The sequence below is a fragment of the Prionailurus viverrinus genome, chromosome C1, assembly GCF_022837055.1.
Source record: "Prionailurus viverrinus isolate Anna chromosome C1, UM_Priviv_1.0, whole genome shotgun sequence".
NCBI classification, from domain to species: domain Eukaryota; kingdom Metazoa; phylum Chordata; class Mammalia; order Carnivora; family Felidae; genus Prionailurus; species Prionailurus viverrinus.
This window is the reverse complement of record NC_062568.1, coordinates 54159560-54174215: the sequence shown is the minus strand read 5'-3', so window position 1 is coordinate 54174215 and position 14656 is coordinate 54159560. Positions and strand designations below refer to the sequence as shown.

General features: G+C 41.9%; 1 protein-coding gene and 1 long non-coding RNA gene across 5 annotated transcripts in view; one reads left to right on the top strand and one right to left on the bottom strand.

Moving 5' to 3' along the window:
• GPR155 (G protein-coupled receptor 155) overlaps positions 1-1070 on the bottom strand; it is a 47450-nt gene extending 46380 nt beyond the window's left edge. The window contains exon 1 of the mRNA XM_047869450.1: positions 861-1070. The gene's annotated coding sequence lies outside the window, so the exon portion shown is untranslated. The remainder of the gene's footprint in view (positions 1-860) is intronic.
• A 252-nt stretch (positions 1071-1322) lies between these two features.
• LOC125171897 (uncharacterized) overlaps positions 1323-14656 on the top strand; it is a 134439-nt gene continuing 121105 nt past the window's right edge. For 3 of the 4 annotated variants that reach the window (XR_007154485.1, XR_007154486.1, XR_007154484.1), the window contains exons 1-2: positions 1323-1463; positions 5055-5241. This is a non-coding gene — a long non-coding RNA (uncharacterized LOC125171897). Of the gene's footprint in view, positions 1464-2713; positions 2988-5054; positions 5242-14656 lie in introns of those variants that run through there. The other variant, XR_007154487.1, reaches the window with a different exon arrangement.

Genomic DNA, 14656 nt, shown 5'->3' with positions numbered 1-14656 from the left:
TTAAGTGAAAATGGGCAAGGGGGCTCTGATTTATTTCCAAGAGAAAGCTTTAAACTCTTAGACTGTGTATTCTCACACACCCAATATCCACGATCCTGTGGGAAAAGCATAATATACTACGGTACTATTAAAGCACTCTTCAACATCAACAGTCACACCATCCACCCACTCCCACCTACTTGCAGAGGACCAAATGTCCTCCCTAGAGACCCAGGGTGGGGAGCGCTGAGCACTGCCTCTTCCCTTGTCAGCAGGCACAGACTTTGGCCCTCCAAGATAAGGATGTGGAGAGACCTTAACCAAACAGGCTGCCCAGAGACCAGCTGCCACCTAATGTCTGGGCAGACGGCACTGGAAACGGAAAGGCAGAATGGGGTCTGTGCCTGGGATAAAAAGTTGGTCCCTCAGCTTCCTCAGGACATGGGATTAACAACGTCATGGTAACTGACATGCTCCAAAAAGGGGCAAGGAAGAAAATTCGGTGCAGTGCTCTAGGTACCTGGGCAGGAGCTCCCAGAGCAGATACTGAGGCCACCCCTCGGGATAAAAGGAAGAGTCCGAGAATGACAGCGTGGACGTACGTGCAATGAGGTGCTCCTCAAACTGGGGTATGGCAGTTCTGTCTGTCACTGGAGGGGACAAGCTGTCCCTTCCCCTATGTTAAGTCTTCCTGGGTGGCTCCGGAGGTCCTAAAAGCGAACGCTGCGGGACAGGCGCCGACAGCTGACTGCACGCAGCCAGGGTGCCAAGGGCGGGGCACTGCCCACCTGCCCAGACCCGAGGGGCGGGGATGGGGGCACCAAGGGTACGCAAGGCCGAGCCTGGGCCGGGCAGATTCGCGTCCCGGGGCCCCATCTCACCTGCTATGTCTGCAGCCCCTGGGCCACGAGAAGGGAGTCGATGCTCGTGGTGGGCCAACCAGGGAGGAAATCACCGTCATCTCCCACCCCAGCCCTCTCCACTGAGAGCTGCGGGCTGCTGGCGGCCGACTACAGCAGCTCTGTCACGTTCCGAGAAAGTGAGGTGCGGGTGTGCGGTGGCCAGGTCAGCTCCTCCCCGCGCCGGCCGCGCGGCCCCGCCTCGCCCCGCCTTTAGGCTCCGCCCCCGGCCTCAAGTCTAAGAGCTGCACCGCCCTGGGAACCTCCGAGCCTCCTGACCCCTGGACCCGCCTTCAAGCCCCGCCCCGAGCCCCGAGCCTCCGAGCACACGTCCTCGGCCCCGCCTTAGGCTCCTCCCTCGCCGCGAGCCTCCGAGACGCTAGGTCTCTGGTCCCGCCCTCAGGCACCGCCTTCGGCCGCCGAGAGGTGGGGGAAACACTCGGTCCTTGGCTCCGCCCCCGCGCCGTCGGCTGCTAGCCGCCCAACTGCTAGACTCCCGCGGCGAGACTTCCGGTACCCGGCTCTCGCAAAATGGCGGCTGCGGCGGGCGCCTTTCCAGTCTCGTTTTCATCGTTTCCAATTCAGGTGTGGAAGCATCTCGTCCTACCGCCTAACTCCCAACTTCTTGTGACCCGCTAATTCATGTGTTGGTTTGACTAGTCATTTGATAGCACAGAGTTTAAAATAGGACCTGGGTTAGAATCTTGCCTTTCCCCTTTCCCAAGGCAGTGCGACCTTGACCTTCCTAAATCAGAGCTTAAAATGTAGTTTTGGCACTGTGTTTAATTTAGATACAATAAGCAAGCGCCCAGTCCCTATTTGTGTTTTTGTTGTGTGGGAAAACTACATGCATATTCCCTCAGTGTAGTGAGAGGAAATTCCTTATATTGGTGGAAAACTTCCTGAGCTTGAAATGAAGTGGTCCCAAATATAGAGCTCCATTTTAAACCTGATGAAAGCTTGTATTTGTATTAGTCTTTCAGAGTCAATATTGTTTCAAATTTAAGATATTTATAATATTACATTTAATATCTCCACAGGCTCTACTTTGCATCTTTAAATTTGTTCAGTCTGGCAACTTCAGTGTCTTCCTATCATCTTGGTAGTTTTAGTGCAAAGATACAAATTCGTATGGCTCAACTTGAAAAATCAGTTAGCTAAGGATTGGTTAAAAGTTCAGAAAACTAAGCAGGAAAAGTGAGTGGAAACTGAAACTATAGAAAAGTCATGCATTCTACTCCTGTTCTCACTTCACCTTTGTTCTCTACCTTCACTCTTAATGGCCTTATATTTTCCCTTTGAACCTGGCTACTTTTTTTTTTTTTAATCTTCTGAATATACTATTTCAAGACTAAAAGGATTTCTGCTTAGCAAGTATGAAGATTCGTTCAATTAAATACATACTGAGTTTTGACTTTTAGGAGAATACATGAAGATATACCTGGAAAGGTAAGTTAAGGTCAACCTCTAGGAGGTTCCTTAGGTTGGTCTTAGAGTTTGGGCCTTATCCTCTGACCACAGTAAAACCATTAAATATGTTTTGACAGGAATGTGTCATAATGATCACATTGTTTTTGGATATGTAATCTGGAAGCTTTCCCAGGATTAGCTGAAAGACTGGAAGCAAGAAAAGCAAAAGACTTTGGGAAGAACCTAGACTCTAGGAAGTAAAGACATACGTACCCTGGAGTGATGATAGTGAAAAGAATGGAAATGGCCTGAGAGACATCACAAAAGGAGAAGTGAGGGGACTGGATTAAGAGGACCAAAGAAGAGTAAAGAGATAATGAACCCAAGTACTTACTCCATTACAGTAAGGAACAGGAATTGAGCCAGGCAGCCTCTAACAGCCTTCCTAGTTCTAAAGTTCCTTTATTTTCTATTGTTCTACTATCTGAAGATGAAAGGAAAAAATATTTCAAATGAGAGAAGCAGTTACAAGAAGAAAATAATGAATTTGATTTTAGGTCTAAAATCTAAAACCTTGATAAATTATCTAGTTCAGTCTCCTCTCTTGAAGGAGTTGTCATCATCCTCTCCATCGGAGGTCCTAGAGATTCAGCAGTTGGTCTAAGAACACCCAGCTAGTTGGTGCAAGGGATTGGGAATGTAAGTGCTCACTGTGCTGTAAACTAACTGCTCCTGAAGGTATCAACACATGTAAGTAGAGATTGCTGATAGACACCTAGAGAGAAAACAGAAGCTCAAGAGAGAAAAAGAATAGAGTAGGGGCCCCTGGGTGGTTCAGTCGGTTAAGCATCCGACTTCGGCTCAGGTCATGATCTCGTGGTCTGTGGGTTCGAGCCCCGTGTCGGGCTCTGTGCTGACAGCTCGGAGCCTGGAGCCTGTTTCGGATTCTGTGTCTCCCTCTCTCTCTGACTCTCCCCCGTCCATGCTGTCTCTCCCTGTCTCAAAAATAATAAATAAACGTTAAAAAAAAAAAGAATAGAGCTAAACATGTAGTTTGGAGATACCTGTATGGAGTGGATGAGTTTTCTGAGAAGAGCAGCTTGTACAGGGAAATTCTAGGAATAGAATGTATACAGAGATGAAAGACTTCATTAAAAAATCACTCTTAGATACGTAATTACTGAATGCCAGGAGAAAACCATTCAATTTCACTTTCATATCTGCTAATCAGTCTGTAAGATGCTGACCTACATATACTATTAACTGAAAGAAGGGCAGAAAAGCTAAAAGTTATTCAAACTAATGGAGGGAAGCTGTAAATTAATCTTAATTCTTACTTACAAATAAACAGGACCTGTTCCTTCACACACACTGATATGGTAGGAAAAGACACAATTCAGTAGGGAGAGAGGGAAAGGATAGGACCTGAGGTCCCTGGGTGGAGAAAACATATTGGAACAATGCTGGGAGGATCTGACCACAGCAAAGCCCCTCAGGTGTAAGGTTCCTCTTAAGAATGTAACAGACATTACCTCCTCCCCCTCAGGTTTCCCTCAGGAATTTGACAAAGAGATCTGACTAAAAAAAAGTAGACCATAAAATGGATGATCCACAAGGAAAGGTGTGGCCATAGACCACCCCTCATACACTAGAAATGAGCCAATCAGGAAACAACCAGCACCTAGAGCTATCAAGCCAATAAGGGTAGAACCTTAGGAGGAACAAAAGGGAGGGTAAAGGGGGGGAGGGGGTGACCAGTACCTTATAAAACAAGGACCCTTGCCTGTAGTCACAGGCATTCACTTTCAAATGTCCCATCTGTAAAAAGAGCTTTCATACTATCCTTACTTTCTAATCTTGTACTTTAATAAACTTTGCCTGCTGCTCATTTCATGTCCACCTCTTCATTCTTCGAAGCAGCAAGACAACAAACCCTAGGTATTGAGGTAAAAAAATCCTGCAACACTGATACCCTCATTTCCCCCAACTCTGGTAGATCAAGATTGGCAGGAGGAATAAACCAAGTGGTTTGTATAATGACAAGGGTCATGTAGGATAGATGTTGAGGCAGTGTCATATAATGTAGATTCCTGGCAAATTTTGCTTTTTTCCGTAATGAAGTAGCTCTAATTTTTTTTTCTGATTTTGAATGTAATAAATAATTATGAAATATTAATATAATAGAGAAAGGAAGGAAGAAACTAAAAATCACAACACGTACAGATAATTTCTGTATGCTTTCACATACATTTTATTATGTAAGTACCTTTTTTCTATGCATATGTAGATTAAGAAAATAGGATCATATGATTTTTTTATATGCATGGTTTTTAATAACCTTTTAAATTTAATAATGTATAATTAACATTTTTATCCATATATAGATCTATATAATTTTTTTACCTATCAAGTATTCCCTATTGAAATTTTGAGTATGATCTTCCTTGAAAAAGTGGCACTCTGGGCCATCCATAGAGTCTTATCAAAGATGTGCAAAGAGGAAGACATGTCTAATATGATTTTTTTTTTTAGTTTCTTTAAAACTCCATATCACCTTTCCATTTCTCTTTAGGGATACATATGATTCCAGAGAAGTGATCTTCACTTTGTCTTCAGAGGTGGTGTGACTAACCTAGGCTATCCAATCAGTACATTCCACCCCTTTGGACTCGGTGATTTAGTCAGGGTGGGCTTTGGCTCTAAGGTAGTTTGATGAATGACTCTTAGGACTTTTGCTGAGAATGCTGTCTCTTGCTTGCTGGACAGGAGGAAGATGCTGGTGGCCATCTTGGGACAATGAGAGGAGCTAGTCTTAGAATGATGCGGACACCAAGGAAGGCACAGCAGAGAAAAGGAAACAAAAGGTCCTTGATGACATACTGAGTTATAGAATCAAGCTTCACTAGAATCAAGCTTCACATGATTGCCTGAAGCCTGTGGACTTCTCATTCATGTGAGCCAATCAATTTTCTTTATTGTTTAAGCAAGTTTGAATTGGGTTTTCTGTTACCTACAATCAAATGTGTAGAAAAAAATTCTAGAAGAAAATGTTAACAGTAAATATCTCTGAGTGGTGAAAATAGCCATGATTATTTTGTGTGTGTAGAATAGTTCCCAACATTTCTACCAAAAAAAAAAAAAACCAAAAAAAACCCCACATTAATTTTATTAAGAAAAAGCATGGAATAAGTCATAAAGTGTGTATTTTGGCTATGTGGAAATGGTGAACAGTACCTAGTAGTAAATATTTTTCTAAAACAAATTTAAAAGCCACTACTGTATATTAAACTAGGTATACAAAATCCACACATAAAATAGAATAAGAACATTGATACCGTTCAATATATGAATTTATATAAGGCTAAGGCTTAATCTTTATAAGGTTAATCTTTGTATCCTTAGATGTTCCATAAATGGTTTTTGAATGATTGACTAACCCAAATGGCCTACCAGCTATCAGAATGTTAAAATGTTCTTTTATTCAATGGGAACTATTTGATATAAGCAACTGTCATATAGCTTTTTTATACTAGCTGGATTTCTTATTTTTTCCAGCTTTTCCTTTGGCCCAGGTTTATAGCCGTATTTAAATATTCTCCCAAATTGTGGGAGTTTTTTGGTTACTTTAAATGCTATAATTAAATAATTTAATTTCTGGACTACCAAGCTAAAACCCTTAAAAGTACCTTTTAATATGCACATATAAAAAAATATACACATACATATATTATGTATGCGTGTTTGTGTTTTCGCAATTACATAATAACTACCCCCCTTTCAATCTGCTAGTAAAATATTCATACAGAGCTACCAGGTTGGTGAACACGTGGAGGTGCTGGGAGAGTGGCTTTCCTAGAAAGGGCATGGAGCTTGGCACCCAGTCCCACATACCTTGTCTTACGCCTCTCTTCCAATTTGGATGTTCATCTGTATCCCCCTTTATCATATCCTTTTGTAATGAACTGGTAAATGTAAAAAAATATATATATTATATATATAATATGTATATATATAATATATATATATATATATTTTTTTTTTAAACCAGTGAGGGAAGTGGAATGTAAACCTCTCACCTTGTTATTGGTCTTATTTACCTCGGGTAAGGCTCAGATGTGGTTAAATAGGCAGAGGCTTTTTCTGGGCAAGCATTTAAAAAGTTAAGCAGGAAAAGGATAAAACCAGAGTTACTAAGTTATAAAACTGAAAGCTAAACTACTTAGGTAAGATAGGGTGCAGAAATCATACAATAAAAGCATGATGGCTTTGGAGGTCCATCCAACAAGAAGGACTTAGCTTCTTGATACTTGTGGTTTTGTTTCAACCACTGTTTTGTTGTTGTTGTTAAGGGGTTAGAGATCAGAAACATAAAAATGAAAAACAAAAAAGTTACACCTGTTTTTATTACTAGTTTGCTCATTTAAAAATGTTCTCATAGACAACATTTATTTTATAAACTATTATTAAAGAAAGACTCATAAGTGTGTAGAGAATTTTGTAATCTAAGTAATCTCTAAGATGAAAACCTGTAACTCTAAGCAACTTTGTAAAATATAAAGAGGAAGTGGAGAAAACTTCAGATTTAACTTTGATTTTGGAGTAAGAAGATCTTTGATGCTCGTTAATAAATATGTAGAACCTTTACTTGACACATCCCCAAAGGCAAGGGAATTAAAAGCAAAAATGAACTACTGGGACCTTATGAAGATAAAAAGCTTCTGCACAGCCAAGGAAACAACCAACAAAACTAAAAGGCAACCAACAGAATGGGAAAAGATATTTGCAAATGACATAACGGACAAAGGGCTAGTATCCAAAATCTATAAAGAGCTCACCAAACTCCACACCCGAAAAACAAATAACCCAGTGAAGAAATGGGCAGAAAACATGAATAGACACTTCCCTAAAGAAGACATCCAGATGGCCAACAGGCACATGAAAAGATGCTCAACATCGTTCCTCATCAGGGAAATACAAATCAAAACCACACTCAGATATCACCTCACGCCAGTCAGAGTGGCCAAAATGAACAAATCAGGAGACTATAGATGCTGGCGAGGATGTGGAGAAACGGGAACCCTCTTGCACTGTTGGTGGGAATGCAAATTGGTGCAGCCACTCTGGAAAACAGTGTGGAGGTTCCTCAGAAAATTAAAAATAGACCTACCCTATGACCCAGCAATAGCACTGCTAGGAATTTACCCAAGGGATACAGGAGTACTGATGCATAGGGGCACTTGTACCCCAGTGTTTATAGCAGCACTCTCAACAATAGCCAAATTGTGGAAAGAGCCTAAATGTCCATCAACTGATGAATGGATAAAGAAATTGTGGTTTATATACACAATGGAGTACTACGTGGCAATGAGAAAGAATGAAATATGGCCCTTTGTAGCAACATGGATGGATCTGGAGAGTGTGATGCTAAGTGAAATAAGCCATACAGAGAAAGACAGATACCATATGGTTTCACTCTTTTTTTTTTTTTTTTAATAATTTTTTTTTCAACGTTTATTTATTTTCGGGACAGAGAGAGACAGAGCATGAACGGGGGAGGGGCAGAGAGAGAGGGAGACACAGAATCGGAAACAGGCTCCAGGCTCTGAGCCATCAGCCCAGAGCCCGACGCGGGGCTCGAACTCGCGGACCGCGAGATCGTGACCTGGCTAAAGTCGGACGCTTAACCGACTGTGCCACCCAGGCGCCCCCATATGGTTTCACTCTTATGTGGATCCTGAGAAACTTAACAGAAACCTATGGGGGAGGGGAAGGAAAAACAAAAAAGAGGTTAGAGTGGAAGAGAGCCAAAGCATAAGAGACTCTTAAAAACTGAGAACAAACTGAGGGTTGATGGGGGGTGGGAGGGAGGGGAGGGTGGGTGATGGGTATTGAGGAAGGCACCTTTTGGGATGAGCACTGGGTGTTGTATGGAAACTAATTTGACAATAAACGTCATATATTAAAAAAAATAAAAAAAATAAAAACAAAACAAAATAAATGGGTAGAACTTTTGAGTAAATAACGAGCTCAAGAGAAATCTAACACCTCCTCAGCACAACAATTAAGCACAAACGTCAGAAACATTCTCCCAGTAGAGTATGTATTTTAAGGAGTTCTTGTCCTCTTCCTTCTTTTGATGGATAGGTTCTCTATCTGTGTTGATTTCCGTAGTATCCTCAGTGCCTGGAACAGTGCTTGGCACATAGCAGACCCTTGATAAATATCTGTTGACCTCCTAACAATTGGAATGCCAGCTGTATAAGTTTGTAAAGTTTCTGTTTTTAGAGAATCACTTCAAAGGGAAACACCTGCTCTTATTCTGCTTCTTTCAACTGTCAACCAACATAACGGACAGAGAACAAGTATCAGAACTCAAGTCTCTGTGATCATTTTCGTGACTGACAATGGCTGAAACACAATAAATCATGGGAGTATCATCTTTTGCTCGTGACATAGACTAATTATGATAGTGTCCCAATAGTGAATTCTACACAAATTTAAATATCCCCAGAATTCAAAAACTCATTTAGGAACCTAGTCAGAAAGAGGCCTGGGCACTAGATTTGGAGATGGTTGTTCTTGGAGGATAAAGTTGATAAGCGTAAGCTTCTCAGTGCAGTGTTAAGTGCACTGCAATCTAGGCTTTTATATCTAATAGCATGATTAACTATATCCTCAAGTCTGGCTTATTAGTTTTAATGGCCTAACTCAAATGCCCTTACAGGGGTTTATTCTCAAATATTTTGGAGACAAGATGTTTATAGTAATGTTAAAATTTGATAAAATTCCCACAAGTTTCTTAGAAATTTCATTTCATATGTTGCCTCAGTAGCTGGTCAAGGACTTTTTTTTTTTGTTGTTGTTAACATAATGGTCTTCATCAAACCAAGAACTAGTATTAAGAGTTTAAGCCCAATATTTGCCATAGTGAATAGAATTGTTTATTTTATTTCATTTCATTTTACCTATTTATGTATGTATGTATTTTATTTTTGTGATATACCACTTGAATATTTTTTTTCAAATTTTTATTTAAATTCTAGTTAGTTAACATATAGTGTAATATTGGTTTCAGGAGTACAATTTAGTGATTCATTACTTACATGTAACACCCAGTGCTCATCATAACAAGTGCCCTCCTTAATGCCTATCACCCATTTAACCCATCTCCCCAACCACTTCCCCTCCAGCAACCCTCAGTTCATTTCTCTATAAGTGAGGACTCTGTTATTGTTTGCTTCCCTCTCTTTATTTTCCCTTCCCCTATGTTCATCTGTTTTGTTTCCTAAATTCCACATGTGAGTGAAATCATATGGTCTTTTTCTTTCTCTGGCTGACTTGTGTTGCTTGGCATAATACACTCTAGCTCCATCCACACAGTTGCAACTGGCAAGCTTTCTTTTGATTGCTGAGTAATGTTCCATTGTATATACATCACATCTTCTTTATCCATGGAATTATTTGTTTTAGAGGCAAAAGAAGATTATCCCTGAGGGCAATTGAAACAGTTTTTAGAAATCTTCAAAGTACAAGCAGTGGTCCTAGTGAAGAAGCATGTTTGAATATCTCTTTCAACCACTGTAATTTTGCTCATCCAACCATGTGTGTCAAAAATTACAGTATGAAGGAAATGGCCAGTTTTCTTATTTGTCCTAAATTCCTGTGCTAACTTCAGAAGGTGGTGAGCATGAAGGGAAGGTGACCTTTGTTACAGGGAGTTTAGCCTGTGTTGGGAGGTTGGAGAAGAAAAAGCCTTCATGGGAGTAGCTAGACATTTCAAAAAATTGCACTGCATTAGTAGAGGTAATTACAAAGTAACTCAAGTAAGAGAAATTTGTCTGCTTCCCTGGCTCCTAGAAAGGGAAATAGGGAACTTTTGTATCAGTCCTACTGAGATTAAGCAACCAACAGGGCAGCTGTTGGTAAGGAGACAACTGGTGCAGAGATGGTGCTATTGGTAATATTCTACAGAAGGATGAAGGGAGGAGGGATAGGATTTGGACACTTCCTGCAATCTGACGAGAGCTTTCTATTGTTTCCTCTTTTAGGCCTCAATCTTGTGTTTTCAACACTGTGTCATTTTTCTCTTTCTCAGCATTTTCTCATGTGTTCAGTCTTCTCATTTCATTATGCTAAGCCAGAGAGTTGGTGCTAACAGGCTATCTGCTTGCTGTATACATTATTTGTTAATACGATTTGCATGTTAGTATGGGTTACTGATCAAGGACATGGGAGAGTCAAATGATCAAATAAATGGAAGAACACAAGGGTGGGGATCGGTCATAAGGATTGAGGTACAGAGTGTAAAAAAGCAGAATGTTTAATCATAGTCAGTAGTCCAAAGATCTATAGGAATAGTTCTCAACCAGGGCTTCACACCAGAACCACTTGGGGAATATGCAATATGAATCACAGGAATCTACCCCCCAAAACCAAGAGCACACTGTATACACTGTATGTTAGCCAACTTGACAATAAATTATATTAAAAAAACAAACAAACAAATAAATAAAAAATCCTCCCCTTAGGGCGCCTAGATGCCTCAGTTGGTTAAGAGGCCAGCTTTGGCTCTGGTCATGATCTTGCCATCCATGAGTTTGAGCCCCACGTTGGGTTCTGTGCTGACAGCTCAGAGCCTGGAGCCTGCTTCACATTCTGTGTCTCCCTCTCTCTCTGCCCCTCCCCCACTCATGCTCTGTCTCTGTCTCAGAAATAAACATTAAAAAAAAAAAATAAATAAAATTGTTATTCTCTGTACTATTTTTCAGATTCGTATATATTACTAAAGCCCCTCTCTAGATTCAAAGTGTGGAAAATTCCTGTGCAATTCAGAGTACTTCCATAGCTCCTGCTATAGAGCCTAGATCAGAAAACCCTCACTGGAGAGTAAAATGAAATAGGAATGTACAAAGAGATAAAAATCTATTAGATAGCAGAGCAGTATCAGCTAATGGAGATATAAATTACCTTACAGTCAATGTATATTTCCCTTAGCAATACCAAAGAGGTGAGGCCTTAGCCTTGAGAAGAGTGAGCAAATGCAGGATGTGTGAACTAACGGCTGCTAATCATCCTGTAGATATGCTTATCACATGTTTGTTGGCTGTCTAGCAGGGATATACTTATCTGTTTGTCAAATGTCTAGCAGGGATACACTTATCATCTGTTCGTCAAATGTCTGGCGGGGCCTTTAGGATACCCTTGAGCAAAAGTCACTTTACAGCTCCATGTCGGCTCTGTTAAAAACCCAACCACCTAGAGGAAAGTAAAATTTTGATTAAATTCCTAGGAGGTGTTCCACATCTGAACCCTGCTCTGACCTCCCATGCCCACCTACTTCCTCAGGTCCTTGGCTTCACTTTAGCACTGGTTGTTGGAATTTGGGCTCCAATTCCTGAAGTCCTTTATGAACATCTATTATCTACTGCCTTTTGCCTGCCTCCAGGATTGCATCAGACACCTGGTTCTGCCCACCTGTGATTGATTTGGCTCACTTGTACACTCTGCCCTGTCTAATCAAAATCATAGGGCCTCCATATAGGATCCTTAATATCATTTCAAGCTGATGAGAATAAGCTTCCAACCATAACCTTCTAGCTGTTACCTGTTGGAGACTATTACTTGCACTCGCAAATCCAGACCTTTTGGATACTGTGCATATACTCAGATGGTCTAATTGACTATCATCCCAGCAAACAAGGCATTTCTATTGATATAAAATACAGTTGAACCTTAACACGGATTTGAGCTATGCGGGTCCACTGATAATGCATTTTTTTTGATAAATACAATATAGTACTGTAAATGTATTTTATGATCTTTTCTCTTTTCTCGTCTTTTGTTTTCTTTTCTCTCTTCTCTTCTCTTCTCTTCTCTTCTCTTCTCTTCTCTTCTCTTCTCTTCTTTTCTTTTCTATAGAGAGAGACAGAACATGCAAGCTGGGGAGAGGGGCAGAGGGGGAGAGAGAGAATCTTAAGTAGGCTCCATTCTCTGCATGGAGCCCAGTGCAGGGCTGGATCCCAGAACCCTGGGATTGTGACCTGAGCCGAAATCAAGAGTCAGTCACTCAACCAACTGAACCATCCAGGTGCCCCTAAAACAATTTTATTTAGAGAGATTGTTTCTGTTTGTATTACTAGTCATTTTTTGTGCCCATAGGGGCCAACCAATTACAGACCTTTCTTCTGTAGTCACATGCCCCTTCTGACCCCAGTTTGGGAAGGTTCTTCGCTCTTCAGGACTCATCTGATTAGATTTGGTCCACCTGGGTAATATCTTCGCATCTCAAGGTCCTTCACTTAATCACACATAGCTTTGTATACTTTTTTCCAAGTCCCTTTTGTCATGTAAAGTAACATGTTCACAGGTTCTGGGAATAGAACATGGATATTTTAGGAAGGTCATTATTCAGTCTATCATACATTTTTTTTCCATAGGAACACTGACAAACCAGACTATTCACAAACTGAATAAATGCCATTCTGTAGTAGCATAATTACCCTTAATATATGTCTTCCCAACTAGATTATAAACCCCTATTTTTGGTTCCTAGAATTTAGCTCAGTGCCCTGTATAAAGTCAATTCTCAACAGGGTTTTGTTTATAAGAAACATATGGAGGTAAGTAGGTAGATAGATAGGGATATGGATATGTACATACACACAGAAAGCAAACATAAAACAGCCTATTTAAAAAGGATTTTTTTAATGTTTACTTTTGAGACAGAGAGAGAGCAGGGTAGGGGCAGAGAGACTGGGGCTGGGGGACACAGAATCCAAACCAGACTCCAGGCTCTGAGCTATCAGCATAGAGCATGACGTGGGGCTTGAACTCAAACTGGGAGATCATGACCTGAGCCGAAGTCAGATACTTAACCAACTGAGCCACCCAGGCGCCCCTAAAACAACCTATTTTATTTAGAGAGATTGTCTCTGTTTGCATCACTGGTCAGTTTTTGTGCCCATAGGGGCCAACCAGTTACCAGGGATCACTGGGATGGGCCTATCATCTGAGTCTATGGGGGCTGATCTAGAACTGGGATGGACCAGGAACCTGATTTCATGGAGCCAGCCTGGAGACCGGGGTCAGAGAGGCCAGCTTGGCACTAGGGTGAGCCTGGAATCTGGGGCTGCAGGAGTCATCCTGTCACCTGTGGTCTTGGGGGGCCAGCCGGGAAGTTAGGTCTACAGGTCCAGACTAGTGCTAGTGCAGACCATGAGCCTGGGTCTTTGGAGCAAGCCTTAAGGCTGATGCCTTGGGGACTGCCCTGGTGATGGGATGAGCTAGGAGCCTGGGTCTGTGGCAGCCTGTCTAGTCTAGATCCACAGAGGCCAGCATGGTGCTGGGGGTAGTAAGGGGCCTGAGGCCACAGGGTTTGGCCTGGTGTTGGGGTGGACTGAAAGCCTGGGCCTGTGCCGGTCACCTTTGTGCTGGGCCCAGCCAGGAGCTTAAGTTTGTGGGTACTCATTTGGAGCCTGGGTGTGTGCAAACTATTGGGGAGTCAGGAGCCACAGGAACTACCCAGGGCCATGGGCAGTGGCTGGTGCTGGGATATGCCAAGAGTCTGGGTTCTTAGGATCTTACCAGGAGCCTAGGGCTATGGAAGCCTTCTGGAGCCACTGGAACTGGGCAGCACTCAGATGAGCCAGGGGTCTGGGTTTGTAGCATCCCCCTGGGAACCTGGAGCCAAGGGAGTCCCCTGGGACCATTGGGGGCCTAAAGGCACTGGAGTGATGTGGGGACTTGGGTTTGTGAGAGCCTGTAAAGAGGCACCTAAGGCTGTAGGTGTTGACTGGGTGCTGGGGCAAGGTGGCTCTGGCTGGGGTCCACAGTGAAATCATATAGTCACTTCACTCACCTCCCATGGAGAGGGTCTCTCTCTCAGCCTAGGCTGTCCTGGCTTAGAGGAGGGGTGATGGGAACAATATGAATGTATTTCTTATCATCCTCAGTGAGTCTTTTCCTATTTCTCTGCTTCACCCAGATTCTGTAATCTATCACCTGGAATCCTTGGCTCTTGTGAAGGTATTTTCATACATGCATAGTTGTTTAGATTAATGCCTCTGGGATGAAATGAGTGCTAGAAATTCCTATGCTGCCGTTTTGGTGATATCAGTCTCCTCCTGGGTCATGCTTTTTATTATATGTGCTGCCGAAGCGAGCACTGGGTCATGCTTTTTGATCCACTCTGACAATCTCTGTCTTTTAATTAGTGCATTCAGACTGTTGACATTCAAAGTGATTATTGATATGGTTGGATAAATAGCTATCACATTTGTTACCATTTTCTATTTGTTACCTCTTTTCTGCCTTTTGTGGTTTTAACTGACCATTTTATATAATTCCATTTTTAATCCTTTTTTTTTTAG